This window comes from Microtus pennsylvanicus, chromosome 13 (genome assembly GCF_037038515.1).
Source record: "Microtus pennsylvanicus isolate mMicPen1 chromosome 13, mMicPen1.hap1, whole genome shotgun sequence".
Taxonomy (NCBI): domain Eukaryota; kingdom Metazoa; phylum Chordata; class Mammalia; order Rodentia; family Cricetidae; genus Microtus; species Microtus pennsylvanicus.
The window spans coordinates 35,616,234-35,623,290 of NC_134591.1; the positions used below are offsets into that span (position 1 = coordinate 35,616,234).

At 44.4% G+C, this 7,057-nt stretch overlaps 1 pseudogene; it reads left to right on the forward strand.

The window, feature by feature from the left end:
* Nucleotides 1-2,596: 2,596 nt before the first annotated feature.
* LOC142833286 (E3 ubiquitin-protein ligase RBBP6 pseudogene) lies at nucleotides 2,597-5,592 on the forward strand (annotated as a pseudogene).
* The last annotated feature ends 1,465 nt before the right edge of the window (nucleotides 5,593-7,057 follow it).

Sequence of the window (7,057 nt, forward strand, 5' to 3'; positions counted from 1 at the left end):
GGCCGGTCTAAGGAACGAACAGCCTTGGTGTCTTATCTAGATGCCTTATGCAAGGACGTAGTCATTGCTTTATTCAGCCCTTGCGACTCCGTGGAGTCTTCCATTCTACAGAAAAGGTAACTACAGCCCAGGGAATTTCAGTAGGGAGCCCCATGGTTGCGTCCATCCAGCTTGTGTTTCCCACAGCACTGCTTTCTACAACCAGCGTTCAGAGAAAAAAAAAATACAGAAAGAAACACAGAAGCCAAGTATGCAGGACCAGGTGCTATATGGTTCTAGATATCTGAAGTCCCAGAGAAGGTAAAGGCAGTGGTCAAAGGCTGGCGCCACGGGCAGGGAAGGGTCCACTAGGAGAGGATTTTAGAATGATGGTTAGAACTTATTGACTAGAATTCCTCGGCTGTGCACATTGCCCCAAACTCAACAACCTGTGTGCTTAAGATTGAACATTAGATATAAACTATATTTCAGTAATGCCATTTTTAAAAGAGAGTATTAGAGGAACACAATGCCAAAAGACTTGGCCGACATCCCTTTGTTCAAAACTCCAAACAGGAGTAGTGGGGTGGCCCAATGGGCAAGGGTGCTTGCTGAGCAAGCCTGACAGCCTGATCACCAGAAGTCATGGGAAAGGTGAGAACTACCTCCTAAGGGTTGTCTTTTGACTGCTTTGTGGGCGCTCGCGCATGTGCGCACGCACACACACACAACAATCGTTTAATAGTTACAACACCATTATCATGTTCAGAAATATAGCTATTGTTTCCAGGGATATAGTGCAGGGATATTTTTATGCAACTTATGCACTGAGAAAATTTTAAATCTGGCCAAAGATACATTAGTGGCCACTGTGACTTTGAAATCGAACCAGTAAACTCGATTTTCTTGCACTGAATGACCAATTTAAATATGCGCGTTTCTAAGTCCATTGCAAATGCCTGCTGGCTGAGGATCTGATTAAGCATGGTCCAGAAAGAGCTTGCAAGTAGGACTGTTTACTAACATTTCAATTTCTATGGCTCATTTGTTAGACTTAGAATAAAAAGGTGAGAAGGCTGTTTGGGATTGCCTTTAACCTTGATGATATTTCCACTGAAGCAGCATAATGGCTCTTAATTGCTTAAGTGAGGAGAGTGTGTTGACGTGTCCTTCTTTGGGCTAAGAGCTTTGAGCCTAGACTATTATGCTAATTCAAGCATTATATACACCTAAGTATTTATGAGGCTGACACCGGTGATGTCGCAGGTAAAGGGCTGTGAAATGGTCTGTAAACAGAGAGAATTGATTTGAGGCCCAAAAGCAGTGCTGGTAAAAGTCACAGCCAGTGAACAGCCAACCCTACAATTTCTATCCAGATTGTCAACCTAGGTCAGACCGTGTCAGCGAGGCTGTCGTTGGAGATCAGATGGGTGGCTAAATAATATATAAACCAACCACACAGGCACTTTGAGGGTGGCAGTCTAGTCCCATCTGGTGTGGCCATGTGTAGATGCCTCCATGCGCATGAACTTTGCTTAGGGACGTTCCCCAGTGCTGTAGTCAATGTGTTGGTATCTGATGAGAGAAAGGCTTTTAGCCAGACAGTAGTGTGGCTTATCCAGGGATTGTGCCGCATAAAGAGACACGGGGAAAGCAAACATCAGAAACCCCAGAGAATAAAACAAGGATGGCCGTCGGATCTCAGTGCTAGATCTTCTGTATCCTTAGCATCATTTGTGTTTCATGTCTTTTCAGTAATAGGATGTACAAATAAGCCTCAAGAAAATTAGGCAAAAAATGGGTAGTAGTGTGTAGTGGTATTTTGTTTATGTTTTAACAAATAAAACCTGCCTGAAAATCACAGTGCAGAGTTAAGCCACTAGAGGCCAAGGAGAGGCACACACCTTTAATCCCCTCTAATCCCAGCAGAGGCAGAGGGATCTCTGTGAGTTTAAGGCCACCCTGGGGATTTCACACCTTTAATCCCCACCCTGGGGATTTCACACTTTCAATCCCCACCCTAGGGAGGTGGAGTCAGGCTGGGCAGAGAGTATATAATGCCGGAGGAGACAGGGGTTCATTGCAGTCAGAAGTTTGGTGGAGAGCGTTGCTGTCTGAGGATTGCCGCTCCAATCCGAGGAGTAGTCCGAGGAGAAGTCCGAGGAGAAGTCCGAGGAGAAGTCCGAGGAGAAGTCCGAGGAGAAGTCCGAGGAGAAGTCCGAGGAGACGATCTGAGGACAGAATTGCTCCTTGGGTCTGAACATCGGTAGAGAGAGGTTCTCTCTCATGGCTGTCCACACTGCTTCTCTGATCCTTCAGCGTTTACCCTCTAACGTCTGACTCCGGGTTTCATTTATTAAGACTATCAGAATTTATGTGTTTTGCGCTCTTGGATTGCTTAGCAGTTTTGACTTAAACATATTTCTGTTAGGTAGAGTGGAGTTTGAGGATTCTTGAAGACAGGATCTTGCCCCATTTCGGTCTGAGGTAGAGCGTCTTTGAAGAGACGAATTACATCAGAGTCCCGGGGGCTAACTTCAGACCCTGTCAACTCAGTCCCTGAGCTGCAAACGTCCGCGGTTACCGAGGTGCCTAGCACGCGGAATCCTCTGCCACAATGCCCTGCGTGCACTATAAATTCGCCTCTAAACTCAACTACGAAACCATCATCTTTGATGGGCCCCATATCTCCCTCTGTGACTTAAAGAAGCGGATTATGGGGAAAGAAAAGCTGAAAGCTACCAATAATGAGCTTCAGATCACCAGCGAGCAGACGAAAGAAGAATATACCGATAATGCGCTAATTCCTAAGAACTCTTCTGTAATTGTGAGAAGAATTCCTATTGTGGGTGTTAGTTCCACAAGGAAGACATCTGTGATAAGTCAAGTTGCCAATCTGGCTGAAACCAATGCTTCTGAGGAAGATAAAATTAAAGCAATGATGTTGCAGTCTAGCCAGATGTACAGCCCAATCAATTACGTGAAGAAACCTCTTCATCCGCGCCTTCCGTTTCACATCCGTTTCCATAGTGATAAACCTGGTCATTACAATAAGAATTGGGCAACAAACAGGTATCAGAACTTTGGCCGTAGACTCAGAAAGAGCTCTGGAATCCCTCGAAGCTTCATGATGGAAGTGAAAGACCCTAACATGAAAGGGGTAATGCTTACAAACACTGGCAAATACGCAATCCCGATGATAGATGCAGAGGCCTATGCAATCAGGAAGAAACAGAAACCACCCTTCTTACCAGAGGAACCGTCATCATCTTCAGAAGAAGATGATGCTATCCCAGATGAGCTCATGTGCCTCATCTGCAAGGACATTGTGACTGATGCTGCTATCATCCCTTGTTGTGGAAACAGCTACTGTGACGAATGTATTAGGACAGCACTCCTGGAATCAGATGAACATATGTGTCCAACATGCCATCAGGACGATGTTTCTCCTGATGCTTTAGTTGCCAACAAGTTTTTACGGCAGGCCGTTAATAACTTCAAAAATAAAACCGGCTATACGAAACGTCTACAGACACAGTTACCTCCACCGCCTCCCCCAATAGCATCACCAGGACAGCACAACGAAAGCTCACAGAAGACTCAAGGCCCATCACTGCCAGCAACACCAGCCGCCGTGCCTGGTCCACCACCTCCTTTGGATCCACCGCCTCCCCATATGTGGCCTCTTCCTTCATGTCTACCTCCCCCACAGTACTCTCCTCAATTTCCTCCTGGCCTGCCCCCTCCTGCAGGATACAGTGTCCCTCCTCCAGGGTTTTCACCAGCTCCTGCCAATATACATGGGGTGTCACCAGGATTTCAGACTGCTCATTCAAATACCATCCCTACAACGCAAGCACTACCCTTGTCCAGGGAAGAATTCTATAGAGTACAACGACAACTAAGGGAAGAGGAAAAGGAAAAGTCCAAGCTAGAGTTGGCAAATAATTTTGCTAAGGAATTGATGGAAGTCAAAAAGATTCGAAAGGCGCATAGGCGCTCATCTTCCAGAAACTCCCACAGTTACTCCAAGCCAAGGTCTGGCTCCACACGGTCCTGCTCTTACTCTCGATCCTTCAGCCGCGTGCATTCTAGCTCCTATTCACGATCATCTCCGTACCCCAGGAGAGGCAGAGACAAGAGCCGTAATGACCGCTCACGGTCCAGATCTCGTGGCTATCACCGATCTAGGTCAAGGTCACCTCAATATAGATGTTACCATTCACGGCCAAGATCTCCTCAAGCATTTAGGGGACAGTCTCCCACTAAACGTAATGTACCTCGAGGAGAAATAAAGCATAGGTATTTTAATAGATACAGAGAAGTTCCACCCCCTTATGACACCAAAGACTATTACAGACGGAGTGTTGACTTTAGAGACCCATTTGAGAAAGAACGCCGCCAAGAATGGGAGAGGAAATACCCAGAGTGGTACGAACAGAAATACAAAGGGTATGCTGTGGGAGCTAACAGAGAGCACCTCCCTCCAGAGACACCTCTTAATATCAGAAATTCACCCTTCATAAGAGGACACAGAGAAGACTATGCTGCTGGACAAAGTCATAGAAATAGAAATGTAGGTGGTGGCTATCCAGAAAAGCTTTCAACAAGAGATAGTCACAATCAGAAAGATAATGTCAAATCAAAAGAGAAGGAGAGTGATTCCATTCCAGGAGACAATAAAGAAAACAAGCATAAGAAACACAGAAAACAAAGAAAGGGGGAGGAGAGGGAGAGCTTACCGAACCCCAAACTGTTAGACACGCCCAGGAAATCCAGGGAGTCGTCAGGCGTCGATGACACGAAGACAGATACACTGTTTGTTCTCCCACGTAGAGATGATGCCACACGGGTTAGGGGTGAACCGATGGAGGCAGAATCTACCAGTTCCAAATCAGTGTCTGAAACAGACAAGGGAGAAAAAGATAAGACAGAAGTTAAATTTGACAAAACCAAATGGAAAAGTCATGGGTCTGCTACAGCCAAGAAGAAAAGTCATTAAGACCATGGAGGAATATGATATTGATAATACAGCTCCTGCTGAAGATGTTATAATTAGGATCCAGGTTCCTCAGTCCGAATGGGATAGAGATGACTTTGCATCTGAAAAAGACATTAAATCCACACAACCGATACAGAGTGTAGGGAAACCATCTAGTACTATGAAAAATGTTACTGTAAGGCCCTCAGTTACAGTCAAGGACACTGAGGAAGAATTGCAGTCAGAAAATCCAGAAGCTCACCAAGGAGGTGAGCCACGAAATGACACAGCATGCAGCCAAAAGCTCAAAAGGCTCTTGCCTCCAGTGAGAAGGGGAAAACCAAAGACAGGGACCACTCAGTGTTAGAGAAGGAAATCCCCGACATTGCCCATCCAGAGAAGGAGAGCACCATGGACCGTCTGAATGAACGAGGAAATTGTAAGAACCCGTCTCAGTCTTTCAAAGAGACCAGGACTTCAGATAAACGTGAATCCATTCGTGGTTCCTCAAATAAAGACTTTACTCCTGGTAGAGACAAGAAAACAGACTATGACAGCGGAGAATATTCCGGCTCCAGCGAAGAGATGAGAGACGTGAGCTAGCAAGAAGAAAGGACTCTCCTCCTCTGTGAAGGATGAATGTTTTAATTGACTTAATTGCTAAGTCATCTGTATTAAACTCTGTTATAGTGTAAAGAAATCCCAGCCTTGTAAATAATAAATTGAATACCCTGTGTTACACTTAAACTATTTGCTTCTTGATTATTTCGTTTTTATATCAGAGCTTTATAATGAACTTTTGTACAGAATTGTCAGTTGTGACCATGGAACATGAGAGGTTTTGCTAGGACCTATTATTTTTAACCACCATTAATTAGTTGGGGTGGGTTTACTGTACTGTAAAATTTCCACATTTGAGTTTTTTTTTTAATTGCCTGGCAAAGGCTGGTATCAGTTCAGAAATATCAGCAGAATGATTTGCTGAACTCATTACAGCCCCGTAATGTCACTTTTTGATTACAATAAAAGTTTTCAGTAAACTTAAAAAAAAAAAACTCTATCAGTAGACACCTAATCAGACATTGTGAAGAAATTCAGAACTGTGAGTAATGACATTTAAAGTGATATGGTATGAAGCCAGGTCAATATAACCATCAGGTGGCTTTTGATTGCCCTTTTCGCTGTTTTCTTTATCATATACATTAATGAAAAGGTTTTACTTTAATTTTAATCAGCTCAGGGGCTCAATAGTATTACATTTTCTAGAACTTTAACATGTGCGGTCACCTCAAGTATGACATAATCGATAGTTACAAAAACGTCTGTTTCAAAAAGCTGGGATGCTATAAATGTCCATTTTAGAAAATGCTTAAATTTGCTCACGTGACCTACTTTGGTTGTAAGCGAAAGGTTTCCCAGTTTCTTTAATGACCGGCTTGAAGTCAGGGTTTCTTTAAGCCTCTGGACACCCAGACGTTTGTTTCAGAGCTCTTGTTATTTTATTCCTGTGGAGGCAGAAAAGGCCAGTAATAGGACGCAGACCTTTTTTAGGATTATTTTGTTTCAATCCTTCCAGGGACAAGGCTGATTTAACTCATTCTAAACAATAGTACCAGATTATTCATTAAGGCATCTGAGGGCGTTCAGAGTCTCTGAGTAACCCATTCAGGTCCCACAGGTAAGGGTTCCATCAGAGTGGTCAGTCCCAGAGAAGAGCTTTAAGATCTCATCTCCAAGTGTATCGATTCTGATAGGTTAATGGGAGTTGCTTGGAGGAAGTTACTCCAGGACTCTGGAGGGGCTTTGTGTAGGATTAGCCGGGAAGCTGCTGTGCTCCATTAGGAATGCCTGCTGTAGTGAAGGAGTAGAAGAAGGGAACATTTCACTCGGGGCACGCCATTTGAAGTGAGTACACTATGCGTTCTTCCCTGGCAAAGTTGAACCTGTCTAGATCATTACGTCCTGGGTCCATTTCTATTCCTGTTTTTCTGTCTCTGTCCCTCTCTGTGTCTCTGTCTATAAGTCTGGCTCTTCCCCTTCCCTCTCCTTCTATCTCCTCCCCTCTCTCTTTCTCTCCTCCTCTTTTCATGGGAAAAG